The sequence below is a fragment of the Vulpes vulpes genome, chromosome 15, assembly GCF_048418805.1.
Source record: "Vulpes vulpes isolate BD-2025 chromosome 15, VulVul3, whole genome shotgun sequence".
Classification (NCBI taxonomy): Eukaryota; Metazoa; Chordata; class Mammalia; order Carnivora; family Canidae; genus Vulpes; species Vulpes vulpes.
Window position 1 is genome coordinate 97,612,003 of NC_132794.1, and position 23,734 is coordinate 97,635,736.

The window sequence follows — 23,734 nt, forward strand, 5'->3', positions numbered from 1 at the left end:
CATATAAATGAAATCCTACAATGCGTGTTCTTTTCTATCTGACTTGTTCATTTAACATAATATTTTTAAGGTTCATCCATGTTGTAGCATTCATCAGAATTTTGCTATTTTTTAAGATTGAATAATATTCCATTGTATGAATATACCCTATTTTGTTTATCTCTTCATCTTTCAATGAACATTTGGGTTGTTTCCACCTTTTGGCTACTGTGAATTATTCTGTGGAAGCACTAGTGTACAATTATTTGGTTGAGTCCTAGTAGGGACTCCATTCTTTTGTGTATATACTTAGAAGTAAAATTGCTAATCATATGGTAATTCTATGCTTAATTTTGAGGAACCACCAAAGTGTTTTCCACAGTGGCTACGCCATTTATATTCCCACAAATAGCACATAAAATATCTGATTTCTAGTTTCTCCAAATACTTGCCAACACTTGATAGTTTCTTCTCTCCCCCCACCTCTTTTTAAATAAATATCCTAATGGGTGTGAAGTAGTAATCATTATGGTATTAATTTGCAGTTGTCTAATGGATACTGATGTTGAGGATCTTTTCATTGATCTATTGGCCACCCTTCCTTTTTTTTTCAAGTTTTTTTAAACATATATGGTAAAATTGGGGGCAGCCCTGGTGGCTCAGTGGTTCAGCACCACCTTCAGCCCAGGGCCTGATCCTGGAGACCCGGAATCGAGTCCCACATCAGCCTACCTGCATGGAGCGTGCTTCTCCCTCTGCCTGTGTCTCTGTCTCTCTATCTCTCTGTCTGTCTGTCTGTCTCTGTGTGTGTCTCATGAATAAGTAAATAAAATCTTAATATATATATATATATATATATATATATATATATATATATATGGTAAAATTGGTTTCAGATGCAGAATGTATGAATTCATCACTTACATGTAACACCCAGTGCTCATCACAAGTGTCCTCTTTAGTGACCACCACCTGTTTAGCCCATCTTCATCCACCTTCCTCCATCAACCCCCAGTTTGTTCTCTATCATCAAAAGAGAGGGGAGCAAACCATAGGAGACTCATTTTTTCCCTTCCCTTGTGTTCATCTGTTTTGCTTCTTAAACTCTGCATATGAGTGTAATCATGGTATGTGTCTTTCTCTGACTGACTTATTTCACTTAGTGTAATACACTCTAGTTCCATCCATGTCATTGCAAGTGCCAATATTTCATTCATTTTATGGCTAATATTCCATTATTTATATATACCACTTATTCTTTATCCATTCATCAGTCAATAGACATTTGAGCTCTTTCCATAGTTTGGCTCTTATTGAAAATGCTGCTATAAACATCAGGGTGCATGTGCCCCTTGGAACCTGCATTTTTATATCCTTTGGGTAAATACTTAGTAGTACAGTTGTGGCTTGTGGGGTAGTTCAATTTTTAACTTTTTGAGGAACCTCCATACTGCTTTCCAAGAGTGGCTGCACCAGTTTGCATTCCCACCAACAATATAAGAGGTTTCCCCTTTCTCTGCATCCTCATCAACATCTATGGTTTTCTGTGTTGGCCACGTCTTTTTATTTTTCTGTCTCTCATCCTCCTTCCCTTTTCAGTTCTCTCCCTATTTTTCTTCCCTTTACTTTCCTCTTTCCACTCTGCTACCCCTCCCCTTCTTCCTCCTTTACTTCCTTTCTTTCTGCCTTCTTTGAAGGGCATGACAAAATCTGGATTGACTCTGCACACCCAGAGCTTTGTCCCTTCTTCACTAAATCAAAACACTAACTAACCCAGAGTTGCATGTCTACTAGACCATAATTAGCTTTCAGAATATGTTTGGCTCTGACTTTAAACTCTTAAAATATATTATACAAGGACACCTGGGTGGCTCAGTGGTTGAGCATCTGCCTTCTGCTCAGGGCATGATCCCAGAGTCCCAGGATTGAGTCCTGCAAGGGGTTCTCCATGGAGAGCCTGCTTCTCCTTGGCCTGTGTCTCTGACTCTCTGTGTCTCTCATGAATAAATAAATAAATAAAATATGTTACACTAACTTCAACAACAGAAACCTCTGAGATCTGTTTACACACATTTAACAAATGAGTACTATGTTTCAAATATTGTTTTAGGTGCTGGGGATACATCCTTGAACAAAACAGATAATCCCCATCTTCTTGGAGCTTACTATATGATAAAAGTAAGGAAATAGAGATTTTTATGGATTTTATGAGAAATAATTCATTACTTCTCTCTGGAATTTTTTTGTCAACTGTGGAAATTGAACATTTTGCTCTAAGCCATCCTTTAGCTCTGGTACTCTATGACCATGAGGATTATCTCTTAAAATGCCTTTTTTCTCTCCTTCAATTCACAGTCCCAACGCATTCTATCTTTAGTCTACTTTTAGTGCTTTTAATTTTATGGCTTCCACTAGGTTTCATTTTACCTTGTTTTATTTGTCCCAGACTGTCAGTGGCCATGAGTGAAAGCAAAAAGAGTAGATCTGAGAGGTGATCAAGCTACTGCTGTGAATGCCTTGGCTTGGTGGCAGCAATATTTCGCCAGCTCCACTCCACCCACTCTCCCTACCTGTGCCAGGCGGCTGATGGCTTGTGGCCGGCCACTCTGCTTGTGGGCTCCCTGCCATTCTCACAGATGGGCTCAGATGAAAGGGTCAGGGCATCATGTGTCAGAATCAAATTAAGTCATTAGAAATTATTGCCAACAGCTGTTTATGGGTTTCCATAATATGAATTGATCCACCCATCTGGGCCCCAGAAGATGTCTTGGGTCAATATGGTTGAGTTCTGAAGCAGCATGCTATAATTTAGGCATTTCTAATATGAATTTTTCCCCAATAAAAAGAACTTAGGAGATGCTGGAATTGAGGACAAGAGAATTCTGGGTGTGGATTTGCTGTGGGCTGAAATGGTCATTCTTAGATGTTCCTCTCAATTTTCCAACATTAATTTTCAACAAATAACTATTCATTCAGTTATATAATTGATATATTTTAATACACATATTGAGGAAACATAAATTATCCATAGAATGTATCCCTTTGTCCTTAATGAGTTCACATAACTTACAGATACATAGGACTTAAGTTTTTCTCCATTATAGATAAAAAATTGGGTATGTTAGGTATTGCCAAGATATTTAGATTTTTATAAATGCATGTATAAGTACTAATGGAGAGATATAAATGAAGACTGATGATATATGAAATATATAAAGCTGCCCATTTTCAGAGGGAAATAGCATAGAGCTCATATTTGTGGGTAGTGAGTTGGTAGAAGAGGGAGAAGTATTGCTGTCTTGAGGATTTTCTGGACTTCACACATCCTGGCAGTTTAGACAGTGTTATAAGCAGAGAACATAATCTTCCTGACTATTCTCATTATGCAGGTAAGAGATGGTTTGAGCCTACAAAGACATGTTTATATTCCTATCAAATAGGACCCAAATGCACAGCATTTACTTTTCTTCTATTTTGAGCAAGACAGACTGTCCTTTTGAGGAATCTAGCGCAACACTGAGCTGCAAATTAGAGAGGCAAGATAAGTCTTTGGATTGCCAAACAAAGCCTAAGAATTTTATAATATGTCTAAAGTACTTCACACTTCCTAGGAAATAAAGCAACTCATAACTAGGTAAATTGTCTTAAGAATAGTCCTCCATGTACACTTACTGTTCAGATGTCCCATCCAGGTCACTCTACAAAATTTCCCAGTTGAATGTATTTTGTGATCACTGTATATATAACCAACAGATCTTCTTGGCATTCTCCCTAAAATTCAAAAAAAAAAAAGTTACTCCAGCACTTTTCAGGCAGGTATTTGGCCAAGATGGGAAATTTTATAGTAGAAACTAACCATGTGTCTGTTCCCTATAGTTAAATTCTCCTGACAACCCAGATACTTCCATATACACTAAAGCCAGCTAATGTGATATTTGCCTTATTGCTTTAGAAAAAGGGGAAGGTGTGTGTGGGGGGGATTATGCAGAAAATAAAATAACAATAAAACTCAATTGCTTGTTTAAATAGATTCCCATTTCTGGTACAGAGGATGTGATATGTATTTAATAGGCCATGGCTAAACATTACGTGGTCATGAACAGCAAATTGCTGAAAACAGTAGAATAGAACATCATTTTCCACATTGCTAGATATGGATGCTGCTGGGAGGCTCAGATAGTACTTCCAACAAGAACTGGAAAATGGTGTGCTTTTTTTTGCAAGAGGACAGCATAATAATTAAAGTATTTCAAAATACTGTAGATCTGAATTTGAATCCTGTTTTAAATTAAATAGCTGTGTAATCTTAGGTCTCATGCTTATTAATTAAAACATCAGTTTCTTAATTCCTATAAAGTGGGTAATAATTATTTGGTAGAATTTTATGAGGGTTGAAACTGTATAAATTATATATGATGAAATTATATATAATGTATAAATTCATTATATATGAATATATAATGCATATATATGCATTACATGTAGCATACAATATATGCTATACATATTTATGTTATTGTGAACATATACTTACATATGTGTGTTAATAGTTCCTGATATATAGTAAGAGCTTACTAAATTTTATAATTAGTGTCATTCTTCTGATTGGGCCTTGAAATTCTGCATCACCTCTTTTTCTTCCACTTTATTTTTCCTCTTTGTTTTGGCTTTAGCCAAATTCTGGCTGTGTATGAAGGGCTTAATTATTTCTTTGCTGTGTGTAGCTTCAAAGCATTTATACAGCTCTTTGAAAAAGTCTGTGCTTACATTATACACAGGGCAGACTCTCTGCTTTTTTTTTTTTTTTTTTAATCTCTTTGATGTCTCCATTCTTCATAGTTGGGGTAATTTATTTGTGCAGTGTTTTCAAGTTTTACTCTTATGTGTGGATTTGTTTGCCTATAATAATTATTCAATGTTTTCCTTCAGCACAGAAGCAGGAGAAAGAGAATGGTTCTGCATGTCAAAGTATCTTTGCTCTGTCTATTCCTTTGCTTCTTATCCTGAAGTACACTTTACGTTCTCTTTACCCTTCTTTGCTTGGGTTTCATGCCAGCCTACATCTGTGATTGCTGGTATAACACAGCAACCCTAAGCACAGTTTTTTGAAAGGTTTTGCTTCTTGTTTTGGGGACATGGTACGGAATTCAGAAACCAGAAATTCCTGTTGCTTAGAAAACATAAAGGAAAAATGAAGAAATAAAAAAAAAATGAGCATCTTAAAAAGTATATAAATACAAACTAAAAAGTAGAAATAAATTACTTTTTATTTAATCTGCATTGGAATTCAGGAAGTGCAGTTTCTTCTAGAATATGAGGGAAATGGGAAAAGCAACTAGCATAATTATGTGCAGAGCACTGACCCGGTATACAATTTGGGTTACCTCTTCCATCTGTGGTTACAGAAATACTTGAGTTAACATTCCTTTGGCTGCTTCCTAACACTGTAGTTTTGGGCAAATCACTTACCCCTGAAGTTGTCTTTTTTTTCTTCATATGTAAAATATGGATAACAACTCTTATCTCAGCAGATTGTTCTATGAAATAAAAGAGATAATGCATGTGAAATATTTATTAGAGTATTTGGAATATGATAGGTACTCAATAAAGACACTATCTTTTTTTTAAAGATTTTATTGTTTATTCATGAGAGACACAGAGAGAGGCAGAGGGAGAAGCAGGCTCCTGCAGGAAGCCTGATATGGGACTCAATCCCCGGATCTGGGATCATGACCTGAGCTGAAGGCAGATGTCCAATTGCTGAGCCAACCCAGGCGTCCCAATAAAGACACTATCTTAGCCTGTTATATGCATTATCTTCTTTTGTCTTTACAATAAAGTAATAGATGTTCTCACCCCCAAATCAAGACTAATCAACTGAAAATTCAAAGAGTTAAACAACATCCTCATGTAAAGAATAGAACCAGATTTAATTTCACTATTGCTGATCCCAAAGACATCTTTTTTAATCATAATAAATCTAGGATAAAATGAACGCATTATCATTAAAATTGCAGAGCTTCAAAACTATTTCTAAACTAAACATCAATGGATACAGAGAATTTGAATAAAATTGGACAGGAAAAGCTGTAAACATTTAATGTATTTAAGTAGGAAATACTTCAACTGCTATATGTAATCATGATAACTGCAGAAAGCTAAACTCTTCCAAATGTTTGGAGAAGGGTCCATTAATTACCAAAAGCTACAAAAAAAAAAAAAAAACCCTTTTTCTACTGATCTTTACCTTACATTCCAGTGAAGAAAAATAGGTAGTAAACAATGCACAATAAATACATTTAAAATGTGTGTTTTAAAAGATATAAGTGAGGACCCCTGGATGGCTCAGCAGTTGAGCCTCTGCCTTTGGCTCAGGTCCTGATCCCAGGATCCTGGATCGAGTCCGGCATGGGGATCCTTGTGGGGAACCTGCTTCTCCCTCTGCCTATGTCTCTGCCTCTCTGTCTCTCTCATGAATAAATAAATAAAATCTTTAAAACAATAAAAAATAAAATATATAAGTGTTCCATAAACAGGGACATCAGTAACAAAAATAATAGACCAGGCTAAGAAGGATGCATGATTGGAGAATTACTACCCTTTCAGATGAAGTGAAAAGTAGGACTTATTAAAGGTGATATTTGAGAAATACTTTATAGGTGAAGTAAACTACAAGGGTATCTGTAAAAGAAAAGTTGAGGCACAGCTAATAGCCTGAAATATTGAGGCCAGTGCGGCTCCTCGTAATGACCAATGGGTAGAGCAGATGGAGCTGAGTTCAGAGAGACTGCAGTGCACCGACTCACATAAGTACGTTCATATTACACTTAGAGAAATGAAGAGACCTTGGATGGGCAGAGATGTTGATTCTTTTGTTTTTCCCACTTGTCCTCTATGGTCAGCTGTCTCCATTCAGACTCTTCTCACTTCATTATTAGAAGTGGCTGTGATATAGATGGTTAACTCTTAAAGAGAGAAAAGGATTCCTCCTACCCCACCAATTGGAAATTTTAATTTTAATAATATGTGAAACATTCTATTGCTACAATAATTTGACAAAATAAATATTTTAAATGAAAAAGGTAGAAAAAATTAGCCAAAAGAGAAGATAACAAAATCCAAATTGTGTCACATGTAATAGTATTCAAAGTCCTCCTATCACTTTTGTGATAGCCACTGGAATTGAAATAGATTGAAAAAAAATGTATATCCTCCAAAGTGTTGTATATCCTTCCCAGAGAAAAGGAACACGCAGACCTTTTAGTCATATTACAGAACTAAACTATGTACTGTATTATTGATAACAGAACAATTACAACCTTTAAAGACAAATTACACAAAGCAGTGGTATACACTTTTGTGTCTGGTTTCTTTCATTTAGCATAATTTTGAGATTTGTTGTTGCAGGTAGTCGTAGTTCATTTCCTTTATTAGTCCATGTATTTAACTGTAATATACTACTTTTTGTCCATTCCTTTGCTGATGGGCATTTGGGTTGGGTCCGGTTTTTGGCTATTACAAACAAAATCTGTAATATATACATGCAATATATGTTGCAAACACAAGTTTACAGTCTGTGTTTAAATCCCTAGGGGCACCTGGGTGGCTCAGTGTTTGCGTGTCTACCTTGAGCTCAGGTCATGATCCCCGGGTCCTGGGATGGAGTCCCGTATTGGTATCTCCACAGGGAGCCTGCTTCTCCCTCTATGTCTCTGCCTCTCTCTCTGTCTCTCATGAATAAATTTAAAGTAATAAAATAAAAATAATGATAATAAAATAATAAAATAATGAAAAGTAAATACCTAGGAGTAGAATCACTGGGTCATAGGATAAAAGTTTAACTTGGTCAGAAACTGCCAAAGAGCTCTCCAAGGTGTTATGACATTTTCTCTGTGATTGTGAATTTGTCTAATTCTTCCACTTAGTTCTTTTTAATTTTGACTTATTTATTTTGAAGGTTTTTTTTTAATTTAATAAGTAAACATTTAGGATTGTTACATGTTCTTGATTAATCTTCTACTTTATCATTTTAAAATGTCACTCTGTCTCATAATACTGTTTAATGTTTGAATAGAATAGATTTCCTTATCATCTTAAAACCTCACTATGCTTTTATATGGAAAGTGTATCTCTAATGTATAGCAAAAATTGAATATTTCCTCAATTCATTCATAAAATCTCTTTTAACTTTAGTAAATACTCCATTTATATTTAATAGAATTATTAATGTAGTTACATTTAGTACACTCTTGCTATTTGTTTTCTATCTGTCCCTATTCCTCTTAATTTCTCTGATCCTCCTTTCCTACATTATTTTAATTATTTCTATTTAGTTTTACCTATTTAGTAGCATTTTACCCATACCTCTTTGCATGTTGGTATTTGTGCTTTTATGGTTACAACATTCATTTTTAATTTATCCAGTGTATCTTAATCTTATACTACTTCACAATTACAGAAGAGTCTTAAAACAGTATAATTCCCTTTTTACATCTTTTCATCTCCTATGGCATTGTTATACATTTTACTTCCATATATGCTATAAATCTCAAAGTATATCCTTTCAATTTTTGCTTTATTTTTTAAAGGATTTTATTTATTTATTTATTTGACAGAGAGAAAGAGAGAGAGAGAGCAAGAGAGAGAGAGAGAGAGAGAGAGCACAAGCAGGAAAAGCAGCAGAAAGAGGAAGAAGCAGGACCCCTGCTGAGCAGTGGGGCTTGATCTCAGGACCCTGGGACGTGACCTGAGTCAAAAGCAGACCCTTAACCTATTGAGCCACCTAGGTAACCCTCAATTTCTGCTCTAAAGAGTCAATTGTCTTAAAATATTAAGATGAAAAGTAGTATATTTAACCCTATATTTATCATTTCTAGTTATCTTATTTCTTCTTGTAGATCTAAATTCTTTTAATTTCATTTCTGTTTAGCTCAATAAAATTTTTTGGTATGTCTTTTGTAGTTTACATTGGCTGGTGATGGATTTTCTGAGATTTTATTCAAATAAAATATTTTCATTTTTTCTTTTATTTTTTATAGAATTTTTTGCTGTATATAGAATTCTTTTGACTACCTTCTTCCCCACATATAGTTCTTTTAAAGAAATAGCTCTATTTATCTTTTATCTTCTGTTATTTCTGGTGAGAATTTACCCTTCTCACAGTTTTACATTTGCATGCAATTATTATTTTTTTCTAGCTGCTTTTATGGTGCTCTCTTTATCCCTGGTTTTCAATAAATTTACAAACTGTGCTCAGGTGTGGTTTAATGATTGCTGAAAAAATACCTAAATATTTCTCCTGTGCAACAGTTATTCACTATATAAATGGTTTTATTTATTTATTTAAATAATTTATTTATATAAATTATTTTTCTTTTTTCCTCTAATTTCCAAAAGACATAACAAATACTTTGGTTGCTTTTAAATTTGAACTTTTTTTTCATTTCTCTAGTATTTGTTAATTAGCTCATGGCTTTATGATCTTCTCATGAACAATTCAGCATGTGTTTATTTCCCCAGAGCTTTTATTTCTAGTCTTAACTTACTTCTCTGTCTTCACCTTGGCTTTATTTTAGCCTGTTTTCTTTTCATTAATGTTTGTGTCTGGGTAAAATTTATTTCAAAAGTTAGACTCTTCCTTTCTCTTACTTCTTAAGCCTAAGTTCTAACCCAGACTCCCATTGTCTACTGTTTCTTTTGGTAGATCTATATATCAGGACAAGATCTTCAGTTTATGATTTTGGAAGGGAAATTCATACTTTGCCTCATCAGCATTATAGAAAATACAACCAGATTGGATATTCTCCCCAATACCTGTGTCACTAGTTTCCCTATAATATTTTCTCCTTTATCAACAAGGCCTTCTCTCCATCTTATAGAATTTTTAAAAAGAAGAAAATAACATTGGAGAAATTAAAATAATTTTTATGATTGCATTTTTTCAGTCACTAGATTTATTTTTATATACAGGCTTTCTGTAATATTATAATAAAAGAAAAAATAATTTAATACTACTATCCATAAATCATACCATTCCATTCCCCATCTTCCCTACAGTACTTCTAACAGTTTTTCTCTGTGGACTCCTGCTGACTTTGATCATAATATGGTTTGTATGTGGAGGAAACAGAGAATGAAAGGATTCACACTGCTTAGAAATGACACTAAAATGTGTTTTGTCACAAAAGACTTTGTAGTACTTTATAGTAAATGTGGGGATTTATTAAGGATCATCTGAGACTCTATTAAGGGTTTTTACTCTAAAAGCACACTGAAATAAGCTGAATATAGATATTTATTATGTAAAGATATTAAAAATTCACAAATTGGAGTAATCTTTGAGTTAAGGGACAAAGTCACTTTGATATGATATTATGCTTTTCAATTAGTTTTGCAAATACAATGTTATCCATATGAAAACTATTTTTTAAAAAAAGAAACATTAATTATTTTAATCAAAGTTTGACTTTAGCAATAGACTATCCAAAGTGCAGATCACAATTATAACAAAAGTTCATTGCTAGCAAGGCTGCTTTTATATACCATTGGTCTCTAATGGTTAATACCAAACTTATTTTTTCATCATCTCTGCTGTCAAACATCTGTCCATTTTGGAGTTTAATCCAGTAGAAATATCTTATTTGATATAATCTTATGTAAAATATATCTTAGATTGACTAATTCTAATTATTACTGCAATCATTTGTTGTATTGGTATCACTACCATTGTGAAGTCTCCCTGTTTATTTATTTATTTTTTGAAGTCTCCCTGTTCAAAGGTTTTATTTTCTTTGCCTGAATCAAGACTAATCAACCCTAACCACTATGAAATGGCCTTAATTTTTAAGCTCAAAGATGCAATGGTATTTTATTGATTACACATCACCTACTAACCACCTGTTTTGCTCGACTAAGCTTCCAATTATGTGATTCTGTTCAATATTTTGATGAGATACATAAAATGACATTTCAGTATCTTATCTTTTCTATAGGAGTTCTCATCTTTAAATAAATGAAATGAAATGTTTTGATAATATATAAGCACTGAATCCCCTGTATTTTGAATAAGAAGATGTAGAACTTTTAAATTAGCAGACTTTATACTCCTAATTTTTTGTGTGGGTAGTCTTCCAGGATTTTATAAAATAGAAGTAGATTTATTTAGATATTATTTATTTAGATTTATTTAGCAAATAGAATATTTGCTTCTGCCTTATAAAATAATGGCTTAGAACATCTTTTCTGTAGATACACTAACATGATATGATAGAATAGAATATTGCATTTATATTATTATTATTATTATTATTATTATTATTATTATTATTATTACATTTGCCTTTCCTCCAGACGTGCTGGTCTACTTTAGTTCCTTGAACAAGAATTTCACATTTGAGAAGTAGAAAAGAATATAACTGAAGTGTATCACATATACATTCGGGACTCAAGCAGTATAAATCATGTCCCAGCTCTGCCACTTGATAGTTCCATGACTCTGGGTGAATCAGAAAACCTCCCTTGACTTAACCTGTAAAATAAGATTGATATTTCTATCATTCTTCCTGGGGTTGAATTTCTATTTCAAGAATGTAGAATGGCATTGGGTGAATGTTATCTATTATCGTACGATTTAACTATTATTAGCATGTAATAATCATGTGTAGTGGACCCCAGTCAGCATTTCTTCCTCCTCCCTTTGGTGATAGTACCTTGCATTTCCTTTGAAGCCACTCTTCTAATATACATGAGATTCCCCACCTCCCTCCCTCCTTGGCACGGGTGAATTAGTTAGAACTTCTCTTCCAAGTTAGATCTTCTTAGGCAAGGTAGAACTTTTTCTTCCAAGAGTTTCAGCCTTGGAAGGCTGATTTTGATAGGACAGGTTGAAGCTAATATGTACCATGGATGGTGTTCTTAATAGAATCGGTTTTAGTCCTTGCTACTCAGATGCAAATAGTCCTACTGTTGTTGCCCCCCTCTCTTTTAAGATTTTATTTATTTATTTATTTATTTATTTATTTATTTATTTTAAAGATTTTTATTTATTTATTTATTCTTGAGAGACAGAAGGAGAGACAGAGCCAGAGACACAGGCAGAGACAGAGCCAGAGACACAGGCAGAGGGAGAAGCAGGCTCTACGCACCGGGAGCCCGACGTGGGATTCGATTCCGGGTCTCCAGGATCGCGCCCTGGGCCAAAGGCAGGCGCCAAACCGCTGAGCCACCCAGGGATCCCGATTTTATTTATTTATTCATGAGAGACACAGAAAGAGAGAGAGAGGCAGAGACACAGGCAGAGGGAGAAGCAGGCTCCATGCGGAGCCCGATGTGGGACTCGATCCCAGGACTCCAGGATCACACCCTGGGCTGAAGGCAGGTGCTAAACCGCTGAGCCACCCAGGCTGCCCTGCATTGTCCTTTTTAAGGGAGTGGTTGTTTAGTCTTTCCTTTGATTTTTCTAAAGTAGTGTCCATTTTCAATAAATTCCTCTTTATCTTTTCTTAGCCAAGCTAGTTTCTGTTCTTACAATCAAAGAACCCTAATTGAGCCACATTGTTCATACTGTACCCTACTTTGCACCTCCTAATTATCTCTTTATTCATACTCTGACTTTTCTTCAAGCTCTGATTTATGATGTTTCCACTTTAAGTAATTCCTGACAACCACAAGTTTCCATGATCTCTCCCATTCTTCAGATAATTTTTTAAATTTTATGTTGTTTCTTATATAATTGTTTTGATCTGTACCACTTTTGTAAATGTTCTTTATTTCCCTGTATGCTTAGATTAACTTTCTTTATATATATTTATCTATCTTTGATGGCAGCATAACAACAAACTCTGAATCATAGTGTTTTAAAGGAATAACTATTAACTGTTTCTTTGGCTCTAGATTCTATGATACGCTAAGCCCAATCATAATTTGTATCCCAATGCCAGTTTAGTTGGAAGATGGTCCATGGTGATGGTAGGAGTGGAGGTGTGGTGCTGGGACAGCTCATCTTTTGTGTGTATTAACATTAGTATCTTTGCAGGGTAACATGGCCTTGTTCACACAGTTGACAGTTCCAAAGCATGTCCTACTGCTCAACTCCTTTTCAGATTTCTGCTTACTAACATCTCATTAGTCAAATAAATATGTCCAATCCCAGAGTTAGCACATAATGGGCACCAGATTCCATGCCTTGATAAAGAGAGCTATGAAGTATTGTGGTCATCATTAGAGTCTACTACATAGAGACACTTGAAATTTATCAGGGGTGCTTAAAAATCCATCTCCTTATATAAGCTGTGCTGGAGTATGACTGCCCAATGTTTTTGAACACTTCAATGATTACAGACTCCTATTTCAAGAAGCAACCTGTTTACATTTAGAGAAAATTTAATAAATTTTTGGAGTCCTAATCTTATGTTTTTCTAATTCCTACATGTGAATTCTAGGTACTGGAAGGTCAGAATAAGTCTGCCCCTTTTCCCCACAGAACAATCATTCATTTATTTGTACAGCGCTCTTATGGATGCACTGAATCCTCTCTTCTTTAAACTAAATAATTTTTATTCCATTAATTACTCCATATAGGAGATAGTTTCTTTGTCATCCTAGTCATATTCTAATTAATTAATTAATTTCTCTTTCCAATTAGCTTATTAAAAGACAGAGGAAATAATAGTAGATTACAGTAGAATTATTAACATTCAGAGACTATTTTAACTTTATAGTTTTGAAGAAGTCCTTGTGAAGGCTGTCAGAGAGAATTAAGTAAAAGAGACTGGTATAAAAATTAGGTCAAGTAAGGTCTTTCCAGAAACCCACCCTTAACAGACCCAAATTTCAATCTTCTCCCCATTGTAAATGGGAATCTGTGAGCCCGTGGCATCCTGTTCTTTTGACAAATGCCTTTGTTGGGTGGCTTCATTGGGAGAAAAATGTCTTCTACAAAAATAACTTACAATTTATATAAGGAAGAGATCATTTATTTCCCCAAAGGATATGCCACAACTTTCTTTAGAGTTCATTAAAAATATTATGTATTCAAGAATCAATTTATGTGTAAATTTCAAGAATATGTCATGCATTTATTATATGAAATGAAGTATTCCAGTAATCATTAATTTGATTTGAGATTAGAACTTCAGTATGATAGATTTATTAATCAACTACTTAAGTAGCCAACTCCTGAATTCAACAAAATCTCACTGAATGTAATATATTGTGAAAAGTTTACATCAAGACAAATGTGGTGATAAGAAGTAGTGTCAGGGGAAACTGCATTTTGAGTCTACATTGTGTTCACTGCTGGGATTTAGATATCATTGGACATAGATAAATAAATGGTGAGATGGGAATGTGGACTTGGATTCCATTCTCAGTCAGTTAAAAGAGCAGGTAATGAAACAAGCTTTTCAAAAAGTGAAACTTTATTGAGTGAAACTTTATTGGTCAGAAAAGTATAATTCAAAAACTTCAATATATTGAAGCTTATTTCTTTTTTTGCAGTTTTAATTTTTTAAAGATTTATTTATTTTAGAGAAAGATAAAGAGAGAGTATGAATGGAGGAAGGGCAGAGGGAGGAGAGAGTCTCAAGTAGATGCTCCACTCAGCACAGAACCCCATAGAGGGCTCAATCTTAGGATCCTGGAGATCATGGCGTGATCCAAAACCAAGAATCAGATACTTAACCAACTGAGCCACACAGGTGCCCCTGAAGTTTTATTTCTTGATTAGAAATGTTACTAAAACTAGTTCTAGCCATCAAATACCATGATTATAAAACTTATTACTTTCTTCTGCCAATCACACTTAAAAGTGATATTACTTTATACCAGAATTGAAATGAACAGATTTTCAAATCAAGTTTGACTGTGAGTGGTGGCCTTTATAGAAGTAATATGAGGACTCACATCTACATATTTAAGCTTCTTAGAGTTTTGGCTATTAAAAACCAAATAAAGTTGGACATTTTTTCAGGAAACATAGGATTTTAATAATTGAAGAAATGAGGTATTATTTACATGACTTAATTATTGATTTAAAAATAGGTAAAGGATACAGCATACCTCAAGTTTTATTAGCTCTTGCCCAAAGTACAACCAGGGCCTTTTACTATTCTCTCTACTTGAAATCATAAATGCATTCCATGTAGTTAACAATGTGACCTATTTCAAAAAATAAGTAGAGCCTATCTTGCACTCCACAGATAACATTTTTGTGTGATGAGCATGGTGTTTGCCTACACCACACCAATTCAACAACAGAAACTCTATTTTTATCTGGTTTTATTTTTAACTAGAATTTTGTATAAATTTTACCGCATCAAAATTCTCAACTGATAAAAATATTTTTAACTGTATTGTTTACACGAGAAAGCAGTCCACTGTGACTTTTCTTCTCTCTCCATTCTCAGTCCTGGCTTATATTTATTTCTTCAGCTTAATTGACTTGCTATGCTGCTGTCAGATTTTGTGTCTTTGCTCATTATAGCCCTATCTCCTAGGTGTATCCTTTACATCTTCATTGTCAGGCTAACTCTTAGCTTTATTTTAAAACTCAGTTTAGGAGACATCTCTAGGAAACATTTGCTTATTTCCAAATATCATTAGAAACACCTCCTCATTATTCTCCAAGCATATGTCTGTGGCCAAACTTCCACAATGAATGAATGAATGAATGAATGAATGAAATCTCTTGAAGTATATTAGAATTCCAGGGCAAACATGAATAAGTACATTTTCTAGTGAGAAATCCCATATGTCCTCCAGATTCTAGGAAGGATCTAGAGACCAAAATAAGTTAAGTCCTAACATGGTGTTCAGTTTGGCTCCTACAAGAGTGAAAAAAAAAAGGTTATCCTTGTCTATATCTTTAATACCTAACTAAACAGCTGATATGTGCATAGTAGGACATGATCAATATCATGTATGAATATCAATATATGTATGAAGAATACACTTAGGGTATCATATGACTCAATTTGTTTGTGGATGTTCACATTGTTCACTTAATCCTGGTATTGCCAAGGAATATACTTCCTTAATATGAACCATAGCCACTATTCCAAAGACCGTACTTCTGTTTGGACCAGGTAGATACTACTAGATGACTAGCAATGAATTTCTAAGTATGAAGTCTCTTCTATTAGAAATAAGCATCAATCACTTGCTCCCTTAGGGCTCTAAAAGAACCCTCTGTAACTACTCCTTTCTAACAATGCCACTGTAACTATTCCTTTCTAACAATGGAAATATGAGTAGGACTTATTTTGGGGACTTATGAAGTCTCTTCTATTAGAAATAAGCATCAATCACTTGCTCCCTTAGGGCTCTAAAAGAACCCTCTGTAACTATTCCTTTCTAACAATGCCACTGTAACTATTCCTTTCTAACAATGGAAATATGAGTAGGACTTATTTTGGGGAAATATGAGTAGGACTTATTTTGGGGAAAGTGACTACATGTTTTAAAGTATATTTAAAAAAACATGCTGTCATAAGCAAAAATATACATATAAAAAAGGAAAGAAAGAAGAAAGAAAGAAAGAAAGAAAGAAAGAAAGAAAGAAAGAAAGAAAGAAAGAAAGACCTTCCTAGATATTTAAAGAGTATTATATGGTCATAAACTAATGGGTATATCCTTGGAATAAACCACCAAAATTCATTGCAAAGCCCTGAACATATATGGAAATAGAAGTTGTGATCAAAGGAATAATGTATGCTCCTGAGGGTCCTGCTGCAGAACTCTTCCTTATCTATTAGCACAAATTTAACCACTTACCTTATACTGTTCTATTGGTATTATCTAAGGAACCTTGAATTATAACTGAAATTAGGACCTGTTTGCTTTTTGATAATAAAGACTATGGCCCTTTTCCAATTTATCACTCAAAATCCAACATTAAAAAACTACAGAACGCTTCTGAAAGAAATTGAGGAAGACACAAAGGATAGAAAAATATTCCATGCTCATGGATTGGAAGAATTAATATTGTGAAAATGTCTATGCTACCCAGGGAAATTTACACATTTAATGCAATCCCTATCAAAATATCATGGACTTTCTTCAGAGAGTTAGAACAAATCATCTTAGGATTTGTGTGGAATCAGAAAAGACCCCAAATAGCCAGGGGAATATTGGAAAAGAAAACCAGAGCCGGGGGCATCACAATGTTGGATTTCAGGTTGTACTACAAAGCTGTGGTCATCAAGACACTGTGGTACTGGCACAAAAACAGACACATAGATCAATGGAACAGAATAGAGAATCCAGAAATGGGCCCTCAACTCTATGGTCAACTAAGATTCGACAAAACAGGAAAGTCTATCCACTGGAAAAGGAAAGTCTCTTCAATAAATGGTTCTGGGAAAATTGGACAGCCACGTGCAGAAGAATGAAACTAGACCATTCTCTTACACCATACACAAATATAAACTCAAAATAGATGAAAAATCTAAATGTGAGGCAAGAATCCATCAAAATCCTAGAGGAGAACACAGGCAACACCCTTTTTGAACTTGGCCACAGTAACTTCTTGCAAGATACATCCATGAAGGCAAGGGAAATAGAAGCAAAAATGAACTATTGAGACTTAATCAAGATAAAAAGCTTCTGCACAGCAAAAGAAACAGTCACCAAAACTAAAAGACAACCTACAGAATGGAAGAAGATATTTGCAAATGACGTATCAGCTAAAGGGCTAGTATTCAAGATCTATAAAGAACTTCTTAAACTCAACAGCAAAGAAACAAACAATCCAATAGTGAAATGGGCAAAAGATATGAGCAGAAATTTCACAGAGGAAGACACAGACATGGCCAACAAGCACATGAGAAAATGCTCCACATCACTAGCCATCAAGGAAATGCAAATCAAAACCACAATGAGATACCACCTCACAGCAGTGAGAATGTTGAAAATTAACCAGACAGGAGACACCAAATGTTAGAGAGGATGTGGAGAAAGGGGAACCCTCTTGTACCATTGGTGGGAATGTGAACTGGTGCAGCCACTCTGGAAAACTGTGTGGAGGTTCCTCAAAGAGTTAAAAATAGAGCTACCCTAGGACCCAACAATTGCACCCAAAGATACAGATGCAGTGAAAGGCTGAGACACCTGCACCCCAATGTTTATAGCATCAATGTCCACAATAGCCAAACTGTGGAAGGAGCCTCAGTGCCCAACGAAAGATGGATGGATAAAGAAGATGTGGTCTATGTATACAATGGAATATTACTCAGCCATGAGAAATGACAAATACCCACCATGTGCTTCAATGTGGATGGAAATGGAGGGTATAATGCTGAGTGAAGTAAGTCAATCGGAGAAGGAGAAACATGTGGTTTCATTCATTCGGGGAAAATAAAAGAAAATAAAGGGGAAAGGAGAGAAAATGAGTAGAAAATATCAGTGAGGGAGACAGAACATGAGAGACTCCTAACTATGGGAAACAAACAAGGGATAGTGGAAGGGGAGGTGGGTGGGGGATGGGGTGACTGGGTGATGGGCATTGAGGGGGGCACTTGATGAGATGAGCACTGGGTGTTATATGTTGGCAAATCGAACTCCAATAAAAAATTATACAAAAAAACGAACTAGGGGTGGTGGAAGGGGAGGAGGGCGGGGGTTGAGGGTGAATGGGTGACGGGCACTGAGGGGGGCACTTGACGGGATGAGCACTGGGTGTTATTCTGTATGTTGTTAAATTGAACACCAATAAAAAATAAATTTATTAAAAAAATCCGACATTTAAAATATTGTAGCTCACTCTAAGCATTTATTATGTATCAAATATTTTTACAAACACTTGATAGGTATGAACTCCTTTATTGCTCCCAAGAAGTATGGGTAGGTAATGTGTTATAGTTCTATTTTACAGGGTAGAGACTGAGTCAGAGAGAAATTTGGAAATTCAGGTAAGGTTATACAGCTAACTGTTAGTGGGGCAGGATTCACACCTTTGCATTTGGCTGCAGAATCTATTCGTGCTGTTGACTATGCTGCCTCCTTTTTTTTTTTTTTTCTAATATTGTCTGGTGTCTAGAATTTAAGGGGATGTTGCCTGGCCAGCCTTTCCTGATTTATTCAGTTAGTCATGCTGGTGAGTTTTATGGTTATTGGGGTAAGCTCTCATGTCAGACTAATAGCATCTTAGGTCCTGAAGAGACTGTGAACTTTAATATCAGGAAGGTACTAAATTCTACTCGTAGAGGTAAGCAACAAAATATTCCAAATGGCACTGCACAGGCTCCCAGCATTAAAGCATCCATGTGTAAAATACGGCTTACCAGACATTTGAAGCCAAAGCAAGTTTTTCACTTGAAGGCTCCCTGTCCTAGACACAGACTGAATTTTGGTGTGGTTGCAGCACATGTCCACTTTGAAATTGGGAAAGATAATTTACTGTTTCTCCAACTAAATAAAAAACCCACACATAGAAGCATACATATACATACACAGACACACACACACAAAAGTACCCTTTTGTCTCCACTTGCCCTTCTATCATTACATACTCTCCCTTCCTTGGTATATATTGAGTTGTCTATACTCTGTAGCCTCACGTTTTCTTCTTCCCCTCTTTTCTCTTGTGCATTCTCCAGTCACCACCAATCCTCTAAAGTTAGTCTTATACAGATTACTAATGGTCTTTGCAGAACTTAAGGATCAATTCTCATGTATCTAAGATGATCTAGGAATAGTTTGCCAATACAACCCATTTTTCCTAGAACAAAATTGGCTTGTGTCTATTGTCTTAATTATTTATAGCATCCACTTTCACTCTGTGATCTAGGTTTGGGTGGTAATTTATAAGGTCACCTATCTAACAGCATTTTATGAACCAATCAGTCCTCTATGAAACATTTTTTACATTTGACTTCCAAGTCACCACATGCCTTGTTTCTTCCTCTTCTTCTTGAGTCTTTGACTTTTAATCTTTGCTGATTACTCTTCACAAACCCATATATTCATATACCCTAGGACTCAGTAATTAAAACTCTTTTCTATATATACTTTCACCCTAGATAATCTCATTTAATTTTGTGACTTTATGTGTGGTAATAACTCCTAAGTTTTTACCTCTAATTCAGACTCCTTCTTATAAATCCAGAGTCTTATAACCACTCTGCTACTTGATATATCTAGTAATTGTCAAATAAGCATCTTAAGTTTAATATGTCAAAAAGCAAATGCTTATCACCACCTCACATCCTGTCTTTGCAAACCTGCCCTTTGTAAGATTACCTAGTTAATGACTCCTTAATTTTTTGAAGTTCTCAAGCCATAAATCTTTGAGACAATATTCAGTCCTCTCTCTTTCTGTGATATACAACATAAACACTTCTGTCAAGCAAGAACCCCCTTTTTTTTCTTTGTTAGCTGAGAAATGCTTGACAAGCCTTATCTAGACCTCTATTTCCTCTCTTAAATAAATGCGTGTTTGATGATCTCAGGAGACTGATGCTTATCTAGAATACATTGTTATGCCTGTCCCTGAATTTGAAATATTAAAATATATCCACATCATTTGGAAAATAATCCATCAACTCAACTGCTACTCTTTCATCTGTACTGGCCAGTGATCATTTTTGCCCCTCCCTCAAAATCTCCAGACCACTCCATAGTCCAGTGCCTGAAAGGCTGCAGCACCTCATTTCAGAGCTATGAGCTGACATCCCTTTGAGTGGTCAGTATTTAAGCCACTAACTAAAATATTTCAACCCTCACTGCTGCTGATCCCTCAGTGAAATCAGAAGAATGAAATCCTTTAAGTACCTGTGAATAAATCACCAATGTGAATTACCATTAGATAAACTTTTTAAGCTCTCTCTAGCTTCACTTTTAACAAGAAGCAGCTGCCACTTCATCATCTGAATGATTCATTTCCCTTTGCTGTGCTTTGCTATGTTTTTTAAAATAACTGAATTCTTTTGTGACTCAGTAGCATCTTTTACATTACAACTTCAAATAGCTATTTTCATTTAAATCCACTGTCTCCCCTGCTGCTCTGATGACACCTCCTCCGTATGCCACTCTTAAGTATAGAATATCAGCAACTAACTTTGACCCTAATTCAATATCTTTATTTCTTTATCTGTCTTTCTTCCTTCCTTCCTCCCTTCCTTTCTTTCTGTTATTTTGTTTGTTTGTTTCTTGGGAACACAGATGAGTAAGAGGAAAACAAAACTGATGGATTAAACAAAGTTCTATTCTTGGTATCTGGGAGCAGAGTTAGAAAGGGCCAAAAACTATTTTAATGTAGATTTCCACATGAGGGAGAGGAAAGACATTATGAAGCAGGCCTGGGCTCAAAGATAACGTCATACTCCTTACAAAGCTTCTAATAAGAACTTCTGGAATAAAGCCTCATGGAATTGGTATTTGCCATGAATCTGTTAAAAAATATGTGACCGTTAACTGTCAGTTTACTTAGACCGTGTTCACTTAAAGAATCCCTGTAAATTCTTTACTGTATATTCTTGGGAAGAGCAAACAGATATGTGGACCAATAATTTATCAACTTCCTCAAACTAATATTTGAAAAATATCTTAAAAAATATATTTATCCAGCATTTACATTTTTTCCTAAAAATATTTGTATCTGTTTTAGAAAACACTTGAAATTAGAACCCAAAATTAGAACCATTACACTTCTTTGTTATCCTGAGAAATTCAGATCTACCAGAAGTATGCACATCCTCTAAACAAAATCAGTGATCACAGTATCCAGAACTACCTGTCATAGAAGGCAGTTTAATGAGCATCTGTTAAGTTATTAGGTCCTGCCTGATTCAGAGTTTCTCTAGATGGCTTTTCTAACCATACAGAGATACACATAAAATTACAAGGTACAGTTTGAGGGAGACATTTATTATCTACAAAAAAAAGTCACTGAGGACAGGAGAGACTCCTAATTCTGGGAAACGAACAAGGAGTAGTGGAAAGGGAGGTGGGCAGGGGGTTGGGGTGACTGGGGGCTGGGCACTGATGGGGGCACTTGATGGGATGAGCATTGGGTAATATACTATATGTTGGCAAATTGAACTCCAATTAAAAAAAATGTCACCGAAGTGAAATAAGATACTGGATATTCTGGAGTAGTAATATAAATATAAATGTGCTATTAATTCAATATATAGGCATTAATTCATTGATGGACTTTTTTTATGCTGTCTCTATGTTAAGCTCTGTAAGTAGGTTTGTGATGCAATAATGAATGAAACAGTCCCCACTTTCAAGGAGTTTAGGAGACAGGGCAGCCCAGGTGGTTCAGCAGCTTAGCACCGCCTTCAGCCCAGGGCCTGATTCTGGAGACCTGGGTTTGAATCCTACATTGGGCTTCCTGCATGGAGCTTGCTTCTCCCTCTGCCTGTGTCTCTGCCTCTCTCTCTGAGTGTCTCTCATAAACAAATAATTTTTTTTTTAAAAAAAGGAGTTTTGGAGACAAAGGAAATTCTGTTAATATTTTGTTGAATTCACATTGGCTGCCAGTGTCCATCAGCTTTTTGTTCCATGTTAGACTTTCCTTATGTTAAAATGTGCCTCAGTCATTTCTGGAAATTTCTCAATAGCATCCATTAAACATGCCTTCCATGCACTTCTAAAATTCTCTTCACTAAAGTGTGGCATTAGGTTAAACATAATTTAATTTTACTAAAAGCATTTACACTTAAAATGTCCAAAAATAAATAAGACAGGAACGCATGGTTATAATGGATGCCACCTAAATACTTAGAACATGGGATTCACAGATTCCATCCCCCTTGCCCTGATCTTTCCTCTGCCTACTTTATGTCTGCTACAACAGCATGGTGGGCAGAAATCTTTCCTTTTCTATAAAGAGTGTATAAAGTAGGATTGAGAAAAAGAAGAGAAAATAAGGAATCCGCATAGGAATCAGTAACAAAACTTATCTTTGTCATGGCTAGCATTTGAGAAATCTTGATAGAATACCTTGATTTGGGTCATGGTATTTTTCTATAATACTCCCTAGAATTTTTATTTCTACCACAGTTAATTTACCAGTGCAATCATCTGGGGAATTGTGGTTTGATTTGTGACAGTGAATCTCAGTATAGAATGGTGTGAAATCAGGAAGACATACCCCATACATGCAATTAATCTGCTTTCAACTTTCCCCTTGCTGTACCTTATTTTGTCAGATTTTTTTTTTTAGAATAATGCCTATTTCATCATTTGAGCTGAAACACAAAATTAGGTGTGTACCCTAACTTGTTCCTTTGATATTGCCTGGGATCTGTGAATCAAGTCTGTTCCATTATTAGCCACACAACAAACTCATTTCTTTATACTTTTTAATGGAAGATGAATGGGCAAGCAGAATAGGCATTTCTTCTGAGAGAAAATAGGGATGTGAGCTAAAAAAAAAAAAAATCGAATCTGGGGAAAAAACACTGAGATAGTGAATCTCCTTAGATTTTTAAGCCAGTTTAAACCAAAACTCTTCAGATATTACAGTAGGGAATAATTTTGTATTGACAACAGGCTTTTGCTGGAGCAGGTGACTTGTTAGAAGAGGTCATTTCCCCCTCTTACTTTAAAAATGCAATTATGATGGAAATGGACTGTTTGAATGAGCTCCATTTGAATCTAATCTTCAAAAGTCATTTTATAGCTGCTTTGAATCTAGCCACTTAAAAAATATAACCTCCAGATAAATTTTGCAGTCCATCTCCATTAAAGAACTAGTGATTATTAATATTAAAAGGATAACTATTCCCAATAACTCATTACCATACAGAGT